This window comes from Leopardus geoffroyi, chromosome B2 (genome assembly GCF_018350155.1).
Source record: "Leopardus geoffroyi isolate Oge1 chromosome B2, O.geoffroyi_Oge1_pat1.0, whole genome shotgun sequence".
NCBI classification, from domain to species: domain Eukaryota; kingdom Metazoa; phylum Chordata; class Mammalia; order Carnivora; family Felidae; genus Leopardus; species Leopardus geoffroyi.
Genome location: NC_059332.1, coordinates 80317848 through 80339070, shown reverse-complemented (window position 1 = coordinate 80339070; position 21223 = coordinate 80317848). Strand labels below are relative to the sequence as shown.

Sequence of the window (21223 nt, the reverse complement as noted above, 5' to 3'; positions counted from 1 at the left end):
GATGCAAGGCTCAAACCCACAAACCGTGAGATCATGACCACAAATCGTGAGCTGAATCCAACACTTAACTGACTGAGCCACCCAGGTGCCCCCTGATGCATTTTTCTAACCGCGGTGTATCTCACTTTCACTTTTTGGTGCCAGCAACTTCAGGGCAGCATTTCTATCTTGGATACCGCAGGGCAAGCAGCTTCTGTCCTCCTTCCTTAGAATCTCACCTCTGGGTAGAGGGGCAGAGAAAGAGAATGGCACCTGACTATCTCCTGGGAGGCCAGGCTTGAAGCCCTGTGCTGCTCCTTGAGGGTCAGAAGCTGTCTAGGTGACAAGAACCTTTGTTTCTTGCCTCTGCCGGCACCAAGACCATCGGCTGGAGCAAGACGAAGCCACTGGGGGCAGAAAGGTGACCCACAACCTCTCTCATGATCACAGTCATCAATGTCACCCCAGCTCAGGCCTCATAAAACCGGGAGATGATGGAACATCTGGAGACACTGAACAAACTCTTAGCCCGGATGCCTCAGAGACTTTTCAGAAGTGTGGTTTTGTAGAGGCTTTAGGGATCTCAGTGGGCACTGCATGCTTTCCCCCCTTACTCTCTAGTTTGCAGTGTAGGCGCCTTCCTCTTGGAATGCACCCCTGGTGCTACAGGCTTGTGGGATTAAGGAGGGTGCCGAAACAGAGACGGAAGGCAAGCAGGCTAAACTGAGGAAAGGCATGGGAAAGGGACTTGGGGACTCCCTCTAAATTGCCCAAACCAGTGCAGCAGGGTCTCAAGAACCCTGGGTGGCATGCTCCCCGTCGAGGACCAAGTCAGGGAAGTAGACTGCAACAGTGTTTCTTACCATGCACTAAGGACATTTTGAACAGGAACATTTTGTGCCGTGAGACTGCCCCACACAGCACAGGCTGTCAGCTCCCCTGGACTCGACTTGCTAAATAACAGCAGCACCTTGCAGACAATGAGTTCCACCCCCTGGCTGACAACCACGGCACTAGATAATTTTCTAGGACTTCCCATGCTTAAAATCTCCCAAGTCCACGATTAGACTGGCATGGTATTAGGTGTGAAAGCGCTCTAAGGTGGTAGAAAGGTGGTTTGCAGTTATCGGCAAAGAACACATTTAGCTGCAAACAACAACAACAAAAATAGACTAACCAGGCTTCACCAGATCCGGCTTATTTTTCCCCATCTGAAGAAGCCCTGAGGAAGGCAGAACATTCAGATTGTCAGACTCTGCAGTAAGAGGAAGGCAAGAGAGAAGCCAGCTGAGAATGAAGAAGCCAGCTTATGTTTTATATTCAATTAGTCTTAAAAAATGTTTTTAACGTTGTGTTTATTTTGAGAGAGAGACAGCATGCACACCTGAGTGTATGCAAGCGGAGGAGGGGCAGAGAGAGAGAGGGAAAGAGAGAATCCCAAAGAGGCTCCACACTGTCAGCCAGGAGCCCAATGCAAGGCTTGATCCCACGAACTGTGGGATCATGACCTGAGCCAAAATCAAGAGTTAGGCACCTAACCCACTGAGCCACCCAGGTGCCCCATCATCTCTCCTCTTAAAACAAAACTTGATTTTTAGCATAAAAACAAAATATACATGATTAAAAAAAACAGAAAGGAAACCTATTTTCAACACAGAGTGATGTTTGAATTGTTATTTTATATTGCAGAACCAGTGGACATACAAGATTTACAAACTATCATATCCTAGATTGCCACAGGTAGTACCTTGAACATAGCAGGACTGTTACATCTTAGTTAAATTAATATTTAGCTCTTTTATCCCGCCCTTTAACCCAGTACCCACATTTTCTAAAAACTATTTAGCTCCTTGGTTGCCTGGGTGGCTCAGTCAGTTAAGTGTTTCACTTCAGCTCAGGTCATGATCTCACAGTTCATGAGTTCGAGCCCTGTATTGGGCTCTCTGCTGTCAGCATGGAGCCTTCTTGGGATCCTCTGTCCCCCCCCCTCTCTCTCTCTCTCTCTCTCTCTCTCTCTGCCCCTCCCCTGCTTATGCTATCTCTCTCTCAAAAAATAAATAAATAAACCTAAAACAATATTTAGCTCCTTAGCTATTGAAAAGCAGGAGATAAATACAAATGCATCTACTAAACTATTTATAAATTAAGTGATATAGCAGCTGGGATTGGTTTCAAAATAATCAAAGGGGGTGGGGAGAGGAAAATGGGGAGGGGGGAGATGAAACAAGATTGATTATGAGTTCATAACTATCGAATCTGGGAGTGAAGTACATGTGGGTGACTTACACTAGTCTCTCTAATTTTGAAATGTGCCACAATAGAAAGGTTTTTTTTAATACCTCTGGAACTAATACTGATATACATACGTCATGGATAAACCTCAAAAACAGGCTGAATGGAAATAGTCAAACACAAGAAACCATATACTGTATGATTCTATTTATATGAAGTGTTTAGAAAGGCACATTTATGGAGGCAGTTGTCTGGACCCAGGAGTGGGAATGAGGACTGATTGCAAAGGGGCACAAGCAAACTTTCAGGAGTGATGAAAATGTTCTAAAACTGGTTAGGGTAATGGTTGCACAACTGTATAAATTTGCTTTAAAAATCTGTGAATTGCACACTTATAAATTTTGCGGTATATAAATTATACCTCAATAAAGCTATTTATAAAATACCTCTGGGGGGGCACCCAGCTGGCTCAGTCAGCAAAGCATGCAACTACACCTCCTCCGGATCATGAGTTCAAGCCCCACATTGGGCCTAGAGCTTGCTTTAAAAAAAATGGGGGGACCGCACCTGGGTGGCCCAGTCGGTTGAGCATCCGACTTCAGCTCAGGTCATGATCTCACAGCTTGTGAGTTCGAGCCCCACATCGGGCTTGCTGCTGTCAGCCTGTCAGCACACAGCCCACTTCAGATCCTCTGTCCCCCTCTCTCAGCCCCTCTCCCGCCTGTGCTCTCCCCCAAAATAAATATTTTTTTTAAAAGTGGGGTGCCTGGGTGGCTCAGTTGGTTAAGTATCTGACTCTTGATTTCGGCTCAGGTCAAGATCTCATGCTTTGTGAGATCGAGCCCCGCACTGGGTGGGGTCTGTGTGCTGACAGCATAGAGCCTGCTTGGGATTCTCTTTCTCCCTCTCTCTCTCTGCCCCCTCCTGCTCATGCTGCCCTCCCTCCCTCTCCCTCTCTCTCTCAAAATAAATTTAAGAAGTAAACTTATTTTTTAAAAAAGCTCTAAAACACACACATATGTGGGGGGGGGGGCGGGGGAGGAGAGAGAAATGCACCCACTGCTCCTTGCTAGTACTACACTTAGGAAGACAAGACTTGCAGGAATTTTAAAAATAAACAATTTTGAGAAAAGGACACGTGGCAGGGATTTCAAAGGTCCTGAACCAGCATCATAGAAAAGCAGTGTCTAGTCATATACACCACTTCTTATAACGTTTCTATACATCTGAAAATATGATAGAAAAACAAAACTAGCAAACAGGTGGGTGCTGGGTCCAGCTGAATCAGTGCAGGTGCTTCATGCAGAGCAAGAACTCAACAGGAGTCAGAGCTCCACGGAGAGGAGGTAATTAGATACCTTTGTGTACAAAGTAAAAGAGAAAAACAAAGTATGCCAAGTAAAGAAATAAATGCAGTTTACAGTTTCAAATTCAACTTTTTTAAAAAAGATTTTCATTTTTAAGTAATCTCTGCACCCAAACAAACAAACATTAAGAAACAAAGAAAGAAAGAGAGAGAAAGGAAATGGGCAAAATGAAAACAAGAAACCTTATTTTCTTTTGCAAAAGGAAGCACCTCTGGCAAGTTATAATTTACATGAAAACAGAATAAAGGAAACTACAAAATTTTTCATCAGTATTGTCTATCAAGCAATAGCTGATAGAGTTTATGCTTAGATGTTGTAACAAACCTCTTATTATAAACCTCATAAGTTTCCCAATTCTGACACTTAATAAAAGTTTGTTCTTTGTCACTTGAAAGGCAGATGGTAGGATTTAAATTTTAAAATTCCCCAGGGCACATACCTGAAAGGTGAAGTGGGGAGGAGGCAGATTTCCTGGTCCAGGATGGCACCATGCTTCATACCTGTACCCACATCTCTGAGTTTACACACGGACTTCAGTTAATGTCCTGCAGGTTTGTCACAAACAGGATCGAGGCTGGTGATTTACTCCGCCCTCTGACAGCCATAATCACTGCAACAGAACCTCACCTTCTATGTACCCCCAGATGGCCCAACACCTCTTCATACACAGAATTCTGTTGTTTCCAAATGGAATTCCTAAGTACTTAAAAAAAAGCAACTTACTAATAAGTCCTCTCTTCAGTGTTCCTGAGACATGGAGAAGTATAAATCCAGAGTTTTCTTTTTTTCTTTTTTTGAGAGTGAGAAAGAGAGTGCACACATAAGCAAGGGAGGGGCAGAGGAAGAGAGAGAATCTTAAGCAGGCTCCACACTCAGCACAGAGCCCAACACAGGGCTTGATCCCATGACCCTAGGTTGGTGACCTGAGCCAAGATCAAGGGTTGGACACTTGGGGCATCTGGGTGGCTCAGTCAGTTAGGTGTCTGACTCTTGATTTCAGCTCAAGTTATGATCTCACAGTTCATGGGTTTGAGCCCTGCATCAGGCTCTGTGCTGACAGTGCCTGCTTAGGATCCTCTGTCTCCCTCTGTCTCTGCCCCTCCCCTGCTCATGCTCACATTCTCTCTCCCTCTCAAAAATAAATAAATTAACTTTAAAAAAAAAAAAAAGGAGTCAGACACTCAACTGACTGAGCCACCCAGGTACCCCCAGAGTTTTCATTTTTCAGCAGGCTTAGTAAGATATCCTTAAGACCTGAAGGTGGCCATCAGTTAGCTCCAGGGTTCTTTCCCTTCTTTACCGGGGCTGCACCAGAGCACACACACTGGTCTGGATTCCAATCCCGATCCACAGTTACCAGATGGGAGAACCTGGACAAGTTAGGTTTGAGCCTGTTTCCTCACTTTAAGAAATCAAGACAAGGGGTGCCTGGGTGGCTCAGTAGGTTGAGCGTCCAACTTCGGCTCAGGTCATGATCTCACGGCTTGTGGGTTCGAGCCCCGCGTCGGGCTCTGTGCTGACAGCTCGGAGCCTGCAGCCTGCTTCAGAATCTGTGCCTCTCTCTCTCTCTGCCCCTAACCCACTCGCATTCTGTCTCTGTCTCTCTCAAAAATAAATAAACATCAAAAAAAAATTTTTTTTAATCAAGACAATACCTATAACTCACAGGTGTAAATGAGATAAAGAAAAGGTGCCCTAGACAGCATGTAGCACAGGACTGGTATTTAATAAACTTGAGCTAAATGTAATATAATTAGTGTACTGAATTCTGCTAAGCTCTATGAAAGAGTCTCAGTATGACAAGTAAAAAGCACTACTGTCTCATCCTGTGGTAGAAAAATGAGCACACAGAAGAGTACCAGAAAACACTATGAAAGCAGAGCCTCCGCTCCCTAAAGCACCAGTGCAACTATCTGCAGAATGGCCAAGTGGATTTCATTTATTTCCTACCTGTCAGAGTCCGAGGCACAATACAGGCCAGCATCCACCTGCCCAGAGGTGAGTCCAGCAACAGGTCTGAGGCACTAGGTCAACTTGGGGTTTGGAGGCGGACCCTTCCTCCCCTGCTATGGAAGAGATTACTCCCCAGATGCCTAGTTTTGAAATTGCACCAGCTCTGCTCCCACTCCTAAAGCCAGAGTTCATGCTAATCAGGTCCTTAGAATGGCCACGAGCCTTCTTATCAGTCACCAAATGTTCCTAGTCTAGGCCCAAAACCAACAATCAATTTCCTCTTCCCACATCACGATTTATCTAACATTCTCCCTGATGTTGCAATAAGTTTCCTAACATCAGCCCTCATGGGTGTTTTATTTTTCCTGTAGGTTGAGTGCAAACAATAACATGCAGGCAGAGGCAGGTGCTGTATTATAACCGGGGGGGGGGGCTGGGGAGCCGACTGCCCTGTAAACTGACCCTCCTATGGAAGGCGGCATGTCCACATTGCTAGGGCAGGTCCAGAGAGGCAAGAGGAAATGACTGCAGGAGACAAGGGAATCCTGCATGGAGCCACTTTTCCAATTAGGAAGCTGCTGCATAAGGCTGCAGAAGCTTCCCCATCATCAGCACAAGCTTGGTTGCTGGTAATCTGGGTCGGCTTTTAGGGTCTTTCTGAGTCTGGAAAACACTGTTTAGAGGACTGTGGCAAATACTCTCTCTTTGACCCAACTCACTTGGGCCCCCATCCTTGTCAGGTCTGCATAGCCCAGTTTAGCAAGAATCCTGCTAAATCAGTTTAGAGAGAATCCTCCTACCCTTTCAGATCACCCTCATTATCTGATCAAATTCCTCATCCCCTAAGGTCCTTTAGGTAACACTTGATCGCTCTGGCCTGCCTCCAGCAAGAATCCTGTTAGCTTAGCAAGAATTCCCCCTACCCTAGATGTCTCCTCTTAGTAACTTTCCATCCACCTCTCCAGCCGGCTCCTATACTAGGAACTGCCACTTGTTCTTGCTGTATTCGAAGTTGAGCCCGATCTCTCCCCCACACTGCAACAGTCCTGAAAACCATCACAATTCTACACCTGTCACAACAATCCTGAATAAAGTCTTCATCATTTTATCTTATGTCAGAATAACTTTTTCTTTAACAATGCCTAGCAGTTAAATAGTGGCCCCTCAAAAGTTATGTTACATCCTAATGCCCAGAACCTGTATGAACTTACACAGCAAAAGAGTGGATACTGCCTTATTGGGCCCTAAATGCAATCACATGTATCCTTTTAAGATAGAGGCAGAGAGAGTCTGGGGACACGCACACAGAAGAGGAAACAGCAATGCAAAGACAGAAGCAAAGATTGGAGTTGTGTGGCCTCAAGCCAAGAAATACCTGTGACCTACAGTAGCTGTAAGAGTCTAGGAACAGAATCTCCAGAGCCTTTGGAGAGAGCCTGCCCTGCCAACAGCTTGATTTTGGACTTTCAGTTTATAGAACCGTGAGAGAATAAATTTCTGTTGTTTTATGCCACCCTGTTTGTGGTAACTTGTTACAACAGCTACAGGAAAATAATACAGGGATAGAACTATGTCTCAGGCCAACAAAATACCACAGGTGGGTGGCTTATCAACAACAGAAATTTATTTCTCACAGCTGAGGAGGCTGAGAAGTCTAGGATCAAGGCGCCAGCCGGGTCAGTGTCAGTTGAGAGCTCACTTTCTGTTTCACAGCATCTTTCCGCTGTGTCCTTACATGGTGGGAAAGAGAAGGGAGATCTCTGGAACCACTTTTATAAAGGCATTTATCCCCTTCATGCAGGCTCCACCCTCATGAGCTAATAACCTCTCAAATGCCCAACCTCCAAAGACCATCACCTTGGGGATTAGGTTTCAACATTCAGGACAAACATTCAGACCATAGCAAAGTGAGAAGTGGGTTTTGCAGCCAGCTGAAGTATTAAGGAGCAACACATTCAAACCTACCACTTGACATTTTTATAATAAGCCTGAATTATTTTTGTAATGAAAATTAATAATTAAAAACCATAAAACATTGAGTATATGTGAAATTTGGGTCATGGAGGGAGCAAAGATAGAAGAAGATATTGTTCAGGTCAGAAAGACAGCTGAGGAGACACAAGACTGTTAGCTGCTCTTTCTCAACTCAAAGAAATAAAATTTAATTTGATTCCCAAATGTATTCATTTCTATCCCATTAAAGAAAAGAATAAGGTATCAAATGTTCCAGTTCTTCTCAAAGAAGAGCATGATGTGGGAGAGTTTGTTCTAGAATCTGAACCCCTGAGTCTCTGAAACCATAGACTAGTTTTGTGTTGAGGAACATGATTTTTTTCATCTGGTTCAAAGATGTTCACTACACGTTCCAGGAATGATTATACATTAATTGATGATTTCAAGGAAATAAAATGCCATGAAAATAGGGGCGCCTGGCTGGCTCGATTGGTGGAGCACGCAACTCTTAATCTCAGGGTTTTGAGTTCGAGGGTCACATTGGGCTCAGAGTTTAGTTAATATATATATATATTTTTTATTTTTAGTTTATTTTATTTACTTATTTTGAGAGAGAGAGAGAACACAAGCAGAGGAAGAGGGCAGAAAGAAGCAGAGAGAGAGAATCTCAAGCAGGATCCGCACTGTCAGCACAGAGACTGATGCAGGGTTCAAACTCACGAACTGCAAGATCATGACCTGAGCTGAGATCAAGAGTCAGATGCTTAACTGACTGAGCCACCCACGTACCCCTAAAATACATTTTTAAAAACCATTAAATTATATATATATATATATATATATATATATATTTTTTTTTTTTTTTTTTTTTTTAGGAAAATGCAGTGAGAACTGCAAGTTCAAGAACAAGATGTGTAAAGGGACTAAAGCAATCCTCCAGTGGGTATGTATGGGTTTCTCCAGGGACAATAACCAGGGAACATTTACACACTCCCCATATCCACACAAGAATGTAGCCACCTCATTCTGTGTTTTTTGTAACCCAGTGTTAAAAGCCATTACCTAAGAGGCAGTACAATATACTATCACATGACCCTTTAAAAACACATTACTCGAACTACCACAAAGGCAAAGCATCAGATACAAACTTTCCAGCCCTATATCCCCTGTTACTTCTGCTCACAAAATGTGTGCTCCAGCCAGACAGCTTGTCTTTTTTCAAATAGGGCTTTGGCTTCTCTGTACTTTCTCCAGATTCGTCCTCCCTTTAGCAGGTTATGGCTGTGGAAATCAAGGCTGTGTTTTTTTCTTTCCAGGAAAAAAAAAAAAAGTGCTTGCATATAGAATTACAATTTTTGCATATTTTGATGAGTTTATGGATTTCCCTAAAGCAGATCTATGAATTAATTATATAAGGATCTTTATATTCCATGTTAAAATCATGCCATAATAGTGTTTTTCCCCCAGACTACTCCTTTTTTTTTTTTAATGTTTATTTTTGAGAGAGAGAGAGAGAGAGAGAGAGAGAGAGAGAGAGAGACCGCGAGCAGGGGAGGGGCAGAGAGAGACGGAGACACAGAATCTGAAGCAGGCTCCAGGCTCTGAGCTGTCAGCACAGAGCCTGACTTGGGGCTTGAACTCACAAACCATGAGATCATGATCTGAGCTGAAGTTGGCGCTTAACCTAATGAGCCACCCAGGTGCCCCCTCCCCCAGACTACTCTTCTATATTAAAATTATTTTCAGAGGCATCTTAGTTAAGTGCCAACTTCAGCTCAGGTCATGATCTCACAATCCATGAGTTCAAGCCCCATCTTGGGCTCTGTGCTGACAGCTCAGAGCCTGGAGCTTGCTTCGGATCCTATGTCTCCCTCTCTCTCTGCCCCTGCCCTATTCGCACTCTGTCTCTCTGTCTCTGTCTCTGTCTCTCTCTCAAAAGTAAATATTTAAAAAAATTTTTTTTTTTTAATTATTTTCAGAAAATTTTATGCCCTGGCCAGGATCCCTAAGATAGAGGACTTAAAAAAAAAAGTTTCCCAGGACTGCCGTAACAAATTACCATGAACCTGGTGGCTTACCACAACAGAATTTTATTCTGTCACAGTTCTAGAAGCCACAACTCCAAAATCAAGGGGTGGGCTGGCCTGTACTCCTTCTGGAAACTCTTGAGGAAAATTCCTCCTTGCCTCTGCCAGTTTCTGGTGGCCACAGCATTTGGCATTCCTTGACTTGCAACCTCATCACCCCAATCTCTGCTTCCCTGGTCACATGGTCTCCTCTCCTTCTGTCTCGGTCAAATCTCCCCCTGCCTCACGCTTAAAAGCATGCTTGCCATTGAATTTAGGGCTCACCCAGTTCATCCAGGATGATCCCATCCCAGAATCTTTCCCTTAATCACATCTGAATAAACCATTTTTCCAAATAATGAAACATTCCCAGGTTCCAGGGATTAGGACATGGATTAAATTTTCAACCCACTACAACACAGGCCAAGCTGAGCTGTGACCTCTCACTGGAAGCCCTTTCTGGTCTTATTTTCCGACCACAGAAGATGGTTTTCTGTTCTCTCAGACACCGCCTACAGCTTCTTAGCTGTGCTGGGTCCAGAGGGATCAGCCGGCCCACTGTTTCTCCAAAGTGAACCTCACCGGGTAGGAAAGAGGTAAGTACATATCTTCCTCACTGCAACCACCACACCGTCACAATAACCTCCGTGCCTATCTCTCCCACTCTCACCTGAGCATCTCGAGGGCAGGGCCCATGGCTTACTCACCTTTGGATCCCTGCTCCTGACTACAGTACCTGTAAATAATAGGTGCTGAAATGTCAAATAAAAATGACTATATCTGAACCACATGAATATCGCTACTCACCAGGAGGTGATGCATATCTGGGACACACCATGCCTGGTAGGGAAGATAAATATTTCTGGGGTTCTCACCCATTCCACCACCAACAGTCTCTATCAGTAACACCCATGAAGCTGTTTTAATGACCCAGTAATGGGCAGATAACAACAGCTTGAAAAACACTGACCCAGGTGATCACCAGGCTCTTTTTCAGTCCTAAATTCTATGATAACCAACAACTGGAAAAACAAACCGGTGTGCAATAGAATTATGGTGATCTGAGCACTTGGAAAGCCAAGATTAAGAAAAAATGCCTACATAAATGCAAGGTGCTTAGAAAGGACCGGACAAAATAAGATGTGAGCTTTGGGTAGCATACTTTGGTCATGTTGTTTGCAGGGAATAAATGTGTTAAACAAAACCACAAACCCCTGCATGATACTGGCCATGAAACCCCTGAGTAGCAAGTGGCTGTAAGGGTTCTGGCCACCTTTGGTGGCTATCAGTACCCTCAACCCTAAGCCCTACGCAAGTCCACCCCAAGCCACCAGGTCTTCACAACATTTTCACAAAAACATTCAAAGAGCTCAGCAACTTCAAATGACCTTCAAGTTACCATTAGACACAGAAACTTCCCCAAGTCTGCAGCCTTCTCAGTTCCTGTTGACAGTCCTCTAAGCCCCCTATACCCCCTCCTACACCCCCACCCCTGGCTCTCAGCAGCTTTCCAAATCCCCATTAAATGTTATCTGATACAATCTTAAGGTATTCTTTTTATTTTTAATTTTTTTAAGTTTACTTATTTTGAGAGACAGAGCCAGCACAAGCAGGGGAGAGGCAGAGAGAAAGGGAGAGCGAGAATCCCAAGCAGGCTCCCCACCATCAGCACAGAGCCCAACGTGGGGCTTGAACTCACGAACCGTGAGATCATGACTGAGCTGAAACCAAGAACTGGATGCTTAACACACTGCACCACCCAGTCGCCCCTAGAATAATCAGGCACTCTTATATCGATCTGGAATTCTGGGAAACCAAAAAACTTATAAAATTTAAGAGAATGAACTCTTAATTATAACATTTTAGGCACCCAGGGATCAGTAGACATTTTAAAGAAAATCTTTTCTGGACCCCTTCAGAATGCACCGCCTAGGGAGGCACCTCTCTATGTACTTGAAAGTGAGCCAGCACTGGCCACAGATAGATCAATCCATGGGCAGCTGGCATCCTTAATAATGAACAACTTCCTTCTGTTCTGTCAAGAGCAGAGACAAAGACATGATTCAGGGACACTCAAATTGAATTATTGTCTTTGTTTAAACCTTCCCTCTCAGGCTGAGCTGCCAGCTGCAGCAGCCAGTCCAGAGAAGGATGAAAGTCTGCAAAAGCAGAGCTGTTTAAGTGACCAGGCGACCAACACAAGGCACTCTGCCTCCATCTCCTGCCAGGCCCCGTGGCATGGAGACCCTTCCAGAGGTGATGCTCCAGGCATGGAAAGCCTGCCCTGGACCCAGCACTAAGAGGAAGGCAATGTGCTTTCCACCATGAAAGGGCTGTTAAGTCCCCACCAAGGTTACCAGTCAGATCACGCTCAACAACAAACCACCTCAGGAACACAGTTTCCAAAGTATGGGTGGGTCATGGCCTATTTATGGGTCATGAAAATAAATTAGTGGATAACAAGCAGCATTTTAAAGAATGAAACAGAACAGAAAAGGGGTGCCTGGGTGGCTCAGTCGGCTAAGCGTCTAACTCAGGTCATGATCTCACAGTTCATGAGTTTGAACCCCACATTGGGTCTACACTGTCAGTACAGAGCCTGCTTAGGATCCTCTGTCCCCTCCCTCTGCCCTGCCCTGTTTGCATGCATGCACTCTCTCCTTCTCTCTCTCAAAAATAAATAAGCATTAAAAGAAAAAGAAATAGAACAGAAAATATCAAATCTGCATATATTTTAGGAAACAATTTTCTTACTTGTGTGTGTATTTATACTTGTATGCGTACATACTAGGTTACTATGTAAAATGCATTTCTTACAGTGGGTCATAGTCCAAGGTTGGAAAGCCACTACTCTTGAGCAAAAATGAATCAAGTATTCAATCCAAAAAAATAATAAAAATATAACCAACATTTCTTTTTAGAATGCAAATAATTATCAAAAGTACCTTGGCCAGCCTTTCCCAAGCATAGTTCTGAGGTTCTAAGAAGGATTTTCAGAAACTTGAGAATTTTCAATGAGAATTTTGTGTTCTTAATGAGAATCTAAACTGAACATATTTGGAATCATCTGTATGTCTCCCTCATAATTACGTTCGGTCATGTGGTTTAAATGTTCATGTTTGCACTTGTGTTTGAAATCAAAGGCAAGTGGGTGGATAGCTGAGAAGCTTCATCTAGCAACACCATGCTGGATACACAACAAGGTTATGGCGTGCCATACACGGGGTCTCAGTCATCCAGACAGAAATGATGTGTGGAAGAACTGAGTCATCACCCAGCAACTGGTAGCACAGGCCTGCTGAACAAGGACCCTGGGACACAGCACTCACTACAAAGTCAAGTAGCACAGAGGACACGAGTACACTACGGATCCCATCTCTGTATATACCAACCTGCAACAACTTCTTCATGGTAAAAGTAAAAACTGCACAATGAAATAAGTAACGTTTACGTACCACAGAATGAAGAGTTGACAGTGTTTTATAAACTATATATTTTTCATGATGGTCACTTAAAAGCTGCATAATGCTGCATTATGTTACTATATCAATAAGTTGCTAATTCTATCCTTAATATTGAATGTTTAATATACAACCAAATACTTAAAATGCATGTTCTTAACTAATAAGATTTATTGGTTTGTTCTGGTTATAAGAGTAATATAGCTCATTATAAAAAAAAAAAATTAGGAATGGGTGCCTGGATGGCCCAGTTAGTGTCCGACTTTGGTCACATTTCCTACATTTTTTTTTCCTTCCAGTATGTCTACAAGTTAAATTGGGTTGGGGGAAGAGTGTGTGAAGACCACTTGCGGGTTACACACTCACATCCTCTCACATACAAATAATTCTTGACCAACAAAGAAGTTATAGCACAGAAAATACCAACTGGCAGGTGATATACCTTGTTTGTTTATTTGACTATGGAATGTTTTATTGACTTTGTCTTGTGGCTGATTCATTTCCCTAATTATGCTTGCCCTAGAGCAATATTAAATTAGTTTATATTCCCAATTATTGGAAGGGGTGGGGGTCCCAGAACACACAGGATATTAGAAGGAAGCCAAGCTAAATTTTTTGCTTCAGCAGAGGGAAGTTGTTAGGAGTGAATATTGAGACAATTTTCCTGGAAGGCAATTCAGCAGTATGTATCCAAAGCCTCAAACTGTTGTTTGCTCTTTGGCCTAGAAATTCCACTTTGAGGAACTGATATGAAAGTAATAACTCTGGATGTCAAAAAAGATTCAGTTGCAAGAATGTCAAATACCAGGGGATTGGTTAGCAGAGACGGTATGGTCATATAATGATGCCAGTGCTGAAAACATGATGGTACCTCTCAGATATTGAGTGCTTACTTTATACAAGAGTCTTTTCTAATCACTCAACATCTATTATCCCATTTAACTCTCAAAACATTCTAATGTAGTCAGTAATATTATTCTCCCCATTTTACAGAAGAGTAAACCAAAGCAGAAAGAAGTGAACTGTCCAGTTAATAAGAGGCAGGGCTGAGGTAGGAAGCCAGAGACTGACTCTAAAGTATGTGCTCTTTGATTCCATTCTCCCAATGGATCACCAGCAGTCATGTAAAATTATGTAGTATCTATGTTAGAGAAATGTGCTCATGAGATAATGTGACATGAACAAAGCAGGTTACATAAATCATCACATACTGGGGCACCTGGCTGGCTCAGTTGGTAGAGCATGCAACTCTTGATCTCAGGGTTATGGGTTCAAGACCCACATTAGGCGTAGAGCCTAGTTAATTTAAAAAACAAAACAAAATATAACATACTGGAACTCCATTTTTGTCAAATTTGTAAGACTGGCATGGTATATATACTGGAATATATATAAATATATATATATATACACATACATACATATATACACACACATATATAGTAATTATTATATAGTAGAGAATATATATATATATATATACATACACATATATAGTATTTACTGGGTTTTTTGGTTATTTATTTGATTTTTTTAGTTAAATACATTATTTGTGTAATTACAAACAACACATCAATTTAAAAATATGTTCCAGGTAATCTTACAGTTTAGTTATTGAGAGTTGGATATATGTGCAACATCATAGCAAATTTCTGTGGAGGATTTGTAACTCACATCTCTATTGCCTTTTACAAAAAAGACAATCCTAAGAGAAATTTTTATGTGAGACTTTGATTTAATAACACTTCAATGGCAAATAAAAAGTAATTTAATCACACCAAACAATCTAAGAATTCAGAAATCCAGGAATTTTTATTCCATCCCAAATCCCTTCTGCCTCATCAAGGCCCCTGGTCTGACCTCTGACCACTGGCAGGCAGATTTTCAAGGCACCACCTGCCTCCACAATGACCCCTTCCCAACAGACAGTGCCCTGCAGCAGGGCAGTGAGATGAGACAGCTGCCTTCCTCTCAGCGGAAGACTCCAGGCCCTAGATGCCAGGCCTGTGGCCACAATAAACCCACTTCAACACTCTGAGGAAAAAAGGACGTAAAGGAAAATCCAAAGCCAACCAAAAAGCCAGGCCTGGCTCTGCACCTGTTTTTGAACAGTATCAGTATTTTTTTTCCTGTGCTTAGAGCAGGGACTTGACCCCAGCAATAAAGCTCTGAATCCCAGTTGCCATGGCAGGAGTGCCTTACTCCAGCATTACTGGGTCTGACTTCACTTCCAACAACACAGTGCTTAATGCTAAATGCGAGATACAGACATTAAGTGTAATAGTTCAGTAACACTTCGGATGTTTTCAATGCCCTGCTTACGAACTTGAGAGAAATAGAGCTGAAAGAATCGTAGTGATCATCCCCTGTTTCTCAGTTGGTGTGCCATCGGCATTTGGAGTGGGCCAATTCTTCACTGGGCTAAGTAGCATTTCAAGATTTCTAATTTCTGGGGTTCTCAACCATTAGTGTCCCCATACACTGTGACAATTAAAAATGGTTCCCCCCACACACGTTTCCAAGTGTCCTTTAAAGGACAGAACCACCCCTGCTTGAGAACCATTGATTTAGTCCATCACTGAGGTCCAGAGAAGTTAGTCATTTGCCCACCGCCACTTGGGTAGCTAGACACAGATCCTGTATCTCACAACACTTAGTTTTCTGTTCTTTCCACTGTACCAAACTCTCTTATGTTCATTAGAGCATAAGACACTTAAAAACAGACTTTACTCTTGGGGCTCCTGGGTGGCTCAGTTGGTTAGGCACCCGACTTCAGCTCAGGTCATGATCTCGTGGTTCGTGAGTTGAGCTCCGCGTCAGGCTCTATGCTAACAGCTCAGAGAGTGGAGCCTGCTTCAGATTCTGATTCTCTTCAGATTCTCCCTCTCTCTGCCCCTTGCCTGTTCATACTCTCTCTCTCTCTCTCTCTGTCTCAAAGAATAAATATTTTAAAAAAATTTTTAGATAGACTTTATAATGAGAGGATTTATGCATCTAAGACTGATTAAATGAGCTTTTTTTTCAATTTCATAATGGATATTCTAATATAAAAGCATAATTCTATTACTATAATTACTTTTAAAAAGAGCAAAAAAGTATCTGAACTAACAACCACCAATCAAGGCTTCAGGATGCATTGTGTACTGAAGTCATACTACAAAGATGAGTATCTATGAGACAGAGAGAGAGAGAGACAGAGCAAGAGAGAAGGAGAAGGGGCAGAGAGGTAGGGGGACAGGGTCTGGAAATATTTGCATTTTATTAAGAAAGTGTTTTCCTAAAAGCATCATCTCTGCAAGCAGTGAGGAAAGTGGGTCCTATGTGGGATATTTATTTTACAAAATAAAACTCTTTATTTCGAGACTTTTTAAAATTAAGATTCTTCTCTAACTCAATCGAGCACTCATTCCAAATGTAAAATCTAAACTTATATTTTAAATAATTCCTTGCTAGTTCTTAAAGGATCTGTAACAAAATCAGTCCAAAGCATGACATATACCTTCTTACATGATAAGAGCACCAAAAATTTTATAAGTCACTTTGTTACATTTAGGACATTGGCACTACATAAATATGTCCACTGAAGTTTCAGAGGGGAAAAAAATCAGCATATCCCCATTTTTTTAGCAGTGGTTCATTCATGTGATTCTTCTAATGGTATGTGACTTTCCCCTTGTTTCTCTAACTTATATAGAGCACATAGCAATATTTCCTTTATGAGTTACACAATTTACCATCACTACAAGGAAAGGGGAGGGGGAGGAAAGGTAATTAAGTTTAGAGACAGAGAAGGAGAGAAAAAGGGAGAGAGAACTGGCCTCCAGAAAACACAATGAGAAAAAGAAAATTATCCTACAGAAAGTTCAGGTAAAATTCAAAAAGTTCTTGTATATGCACATACGCATGGGCAAATGTGATTGTTTCTTTTCAGTATTCTTTTTCATTTCAAAAACCTTTATAGGGCCTATGTTTACATCGAGGACAGAGTGAGGTCCAAAGAGACCACTCCCACTGCATGTGGCTGGAAGAACTTTCCAGCCCACGATCACTGCCCCAAATGGAACAGTTTTATAACACAGCTAATCTGGGGGCTTACCTCTGCAGCCAGGATGCTCAGGAGCCTCCCTGCAGCCCTTCCGGGGCTGGGGCTTTGTGTGGTTGGAGAGCTTGTGGGAAGGTCTGCTGAGGATCAGCCTTGGGGCCCCTCAACAATTTACATGTCAATGATCAAACCAAAGTTCCTCCAACTCTGGTGGCCAGGGACCCTTTGAACAGCAAGGCTCTGAGTTTTGTCCTTCTCTCTTCTCCACGGGGCCTTGAATCGGCTGCCAGCAGGCATCTGGCAAACTCATTATGAGGGATTTGTCACCCTCTTCAAGCCCTGAGCCTAGGTAAATACATCAGCAATGGGCAGGCAGGCTTTTCAAATGATCCGACTGACACCATGCTGGGAGAGATGAATGCTTCAGATAAGATGACAGAATCAGAATTCCAAAAGCAGTCTGGGTTGAGAAAAATGAGCCGAAAGGAAAAAAGATTTCAGAGAAATAGACGCTACATCTTTCATTTAAGCTCAAAGAGCAACTGCTCTGGGGTTTTAGTTTGTTTACAAGTTGATATGAGACAATGGTGTGATGTGGATGCCAAAACCAACCAAACAAACAAACTTACTTGCAGGATTCATTACCAAAAAGGCAGTATTATAAACACAGATGGATGAAGGAGAATAGGTGGCCTGCATACTATTCTACAGAGAAGATTGGGTAACCAAGAGAGCAAAAATTCTAGGAATCCTGTCCTATGCGAAAGAAATGATTTAGACAGGGAGGGGGCGGAGAACAGCCATCCTCCATACAAGGAAGGTACCAAGAGTAGATTTATTCTGGGGGCTCCAGACAGCAGAACAAAGGATTGATGGTTGGATGGAGACAGCATCTGCATAAGCACAGGAGAGTTTTCTAACAATGAAAATCTCTGGCCCCAAGGAGTCAGTGGTAAGGGAACTTTCCTGCAGGGCCATGTTTGGGGACTCCCATTCTCACCCGGAGGCCGACGGGCTTCCATGACTTCCTTAGCATCTAATGTGAGAAGATCACCTTGAGTACAGATTCTCAAGATTTTTAGAGCTGGAAACAAAAATGACTGAAATAAAAATATGGATTTTTAAAAGGGGCAACAAAATCTGTGTAATGTAGAAAGACTGATTTATATTGGGATGGGCCGCTCTGATAATGCTCAAAAACAGTCCAAGCATTAGTCATTTCTGAAATTACAAAATGCAGATCATTGACCCATTTATTGTGGTTTGAAAATGCCAAGGTTGGCTCCCTGGATCCCATTCCCTTAAATTCCTTTTCCTTTCTCTCTCCACTTCTCAAAAAGCTGCTAATATAATTTGGATCACTTACAGCACTTACATTTAGAAAAGGTTTTATGGTCAATTGAATTTTATGAATATTTCATAGGGCAGAATCTCACTGCTGGTCTAGGACTTTATTTTTATTTTTTATTTATTTTTATTTTTTTTTCAACGTTTATTTATTTTTGGGGGGACAGAGAGAGACAGAGCATGAACGGGGGAGGGGCAGAGAGAGAGGGAGACACAGAATCAGAAGCAGGCTCCAGGCTCTGAACCATCAGCCCAGAGCCCGACGCGGGGCTCGAACTCACGGACCGCGAGATCGTGACCTGGCTGAAGTCGGACGCCTAACCGACTGCGCCACCCAGGTGCCCCTCTAGGACTTTAAAAGCAGAGAAAAGGAGGGAGTTCCTAGGAAGTGCCTTCCAAATGTGTCTGCAAGGGCCTGCGTGGCCCCCTGACTGTTTCCAGCTTACAAACGGAAGGGTAAAAGCCCTTCCTTCCCTGGGAAGTGGACCTTTCTGCCTATGTTGTGGAGAATCATAAGAACTGCTTTGACCCACACTGCCCCCTTGGCACCGTTCTGGGTACAAAGCTGACTCGGATGTGACTTTATCAAGCCTCCTCACATAGGAAAAGACACCAGCACCACTGCCACCAACACCACCACAGTACCAAATGACATCGTTTATAGAAGTTATCAACACTCTTATTTTCCTAAAGTCAGCAGAGGAAATGCATAAGGGATGGATGGATGGATGGATGGATGGATATATATATATATATATATATATATATATATATATATATATATATATAGGATGGATAGATGGATATATATATATATATATATATATATATATATATTCACAATTTTGGTAATTACTGACAAATTACCCTCCAAATAGATTGTTCCAATTTATACCCCCACCAACATCGTATGGAAGTGCCCATTTTCCTACCTGTTTTATCTTTGAGAACTTGATGGAGGGGAGAGAGAATCGGATTCTTGTTAAAACTCTGTATTTCATTTATTGTTAGTGAAGTTAAGTATCATTATATTTTTTACATGCTAGGAAAAAAATTTGGTGAAATACCCTAAATTGCAGACCATGCTTGCTTTCATTTATTTATTTATTTTAAGTAGGCTTCACGCAGGAGCGCCCTGGGTGGCTCAGTCAGTTAGGTGTCTGACTTAGGCTCAGGTCATGATCTCACAGTTCGTGAGTTCCAGCCCACTACATGTGAGCTCGAGCCCCGCTTTGGGCTCTGAATTCTCTCTCCCTCTCTCTCTGCCCCTCACTCACTCATGCTCTCTCTAAAAAAAAAAGAAGAAGAAGAAAAAAGAAAAAGAAACACCTATATGTAAAAAAAGATATACATTACACAATTATTTATAACAACAAAAAACATTGGAAACAGACATCAGGGGAACTTTTATACAGTAAAAGAGCATGATTCAATAAACCAGGAATCCTCCATCTGGTGGCATATTACATTGCTCTAAAAATGTTGTTTCAAGGTTAGCCTCCTTATCTCAGTAATGCATTATTGGTAATCTACCCTAAAGAAATAATCCAAAAACACAGGAAATTGAAAACACCCTAATGTTCAATCAACAATAGAATAGTTAAGTAGGCTCCTGTTGGTTCTTCAAAACTAAGCTCACGTGGTACTTCTGGCAAGTGGGCCCTCACTCTGGCCTGGCTCTGGGCTCCTAGAATTGATTTGTTAATACATTTCACTTGATTAATACGCATTGCCCATCATAGCATGACCCCAGGGTTCTATACATTACGTGCCAATCTCAGCACCTTAAGGACAGGGAACTTGACTTCACTGACTTGGTATTTCCAACATCTATCACAGTGCCCACACAAAGTAATTATTTATCCAAACGTCTATATCACGTAAGATGATAAAATCCACGAACATCTATGTCATGTAAGATGATAAAATCCGCGTACTGGTTTGTTAGGGCTGCTGTAACCAAGCACCACAAAGTGGATGGCTCCAAGAGCAGAAATTTACTGTCTCACAGTTCTGAGGCTAGAACTGTGAAATTAAAATGCTAGCAGGATCAGTTCCTTCTGAGAGTGATACAGGAAGGGCTCCTCACAGGCCTCTCTCCTTGGCTTATGGATGGCCATCTTCTCTATGTCTCTGCACAGCATCTTCCCTGTGTGCATGTATGTCTCCAAATTTCCTCTCTTTATAAAGATACCTGTCATATGGATTAGGATCCACCCTAATGCCTTCACTTTAACTTGATTACCTTTGTAGAGACCTTATCAGCAAATAAGGTCACAATATAGGGTGATGAGAGTTAGGACTTCCACATATGAATTTTGAGGGAAACGCAATTCAACCCCTACCAATCAGCAAATTTAGAGATTCATGAGAATCGACAATGATACACAAATACTTATTTTACAATGGTTAGTAAGAAAAAAAGAGTTAAGTATATTTATGTACACAATGAGAGTTATTAAGTTGGATTTTTAAAGTTTTTTCAAAGGGTCCATGACCACTAAGAACCATTAATGGTATAATATCTCAAGTATTTTTTTTTTTAATGTCAAGGTAATAAACCAAAATGTTGAAGGTGTTTGCTGCTGAGTAATAGGATTTGGATGTTTGGGATTATTTCCCAATTTCCTGTAACAGTTTCAAATTACTTTTACAGATGAGAAAAAAAAAAAAACCACCTTTCACTTTTTATAAAAAAAGGAAAATTTTTTTTTATTATGCTCTCTTAAAAGGACTTAGAAACAAAGGAAAATGAATATGTTTTATACAAATAGTATAGCTATAAACTGTACAACAAAGAAATGAAACATTAAGAAAAGGCAG

The 21223-nt window shown here is 42.1% G+C and overlaps 1 protein-coding gene across 3 annotated transcripts in view; it reads right to left on the bottom strand.

Moving 5' to 3' along the window:
• The window catches only part of ANKRD6 (ankyrin repeat domain 6), a 221140-nt gene that overhangs the window by 148930 nt on the left and 50987 nt on the right, over window positions 1–21223 (bottom strand). Inside the window, exon 1 of one of the 3 annotated variants that reach the window (XM_045499028.1) lies at window positions 17108–17126. The exons of the other annotated variants lie outside the window; for them this stretch is intronic. The gene's annotated coding sequence lies outside the window, so the exon portion shown is untranslated. Of the gene's footprint in view, window positions 1–17107; window positions 17127–21223 lie in introns of those variants that run through there. 3 annotated transcript variants of the gene reach the window in all.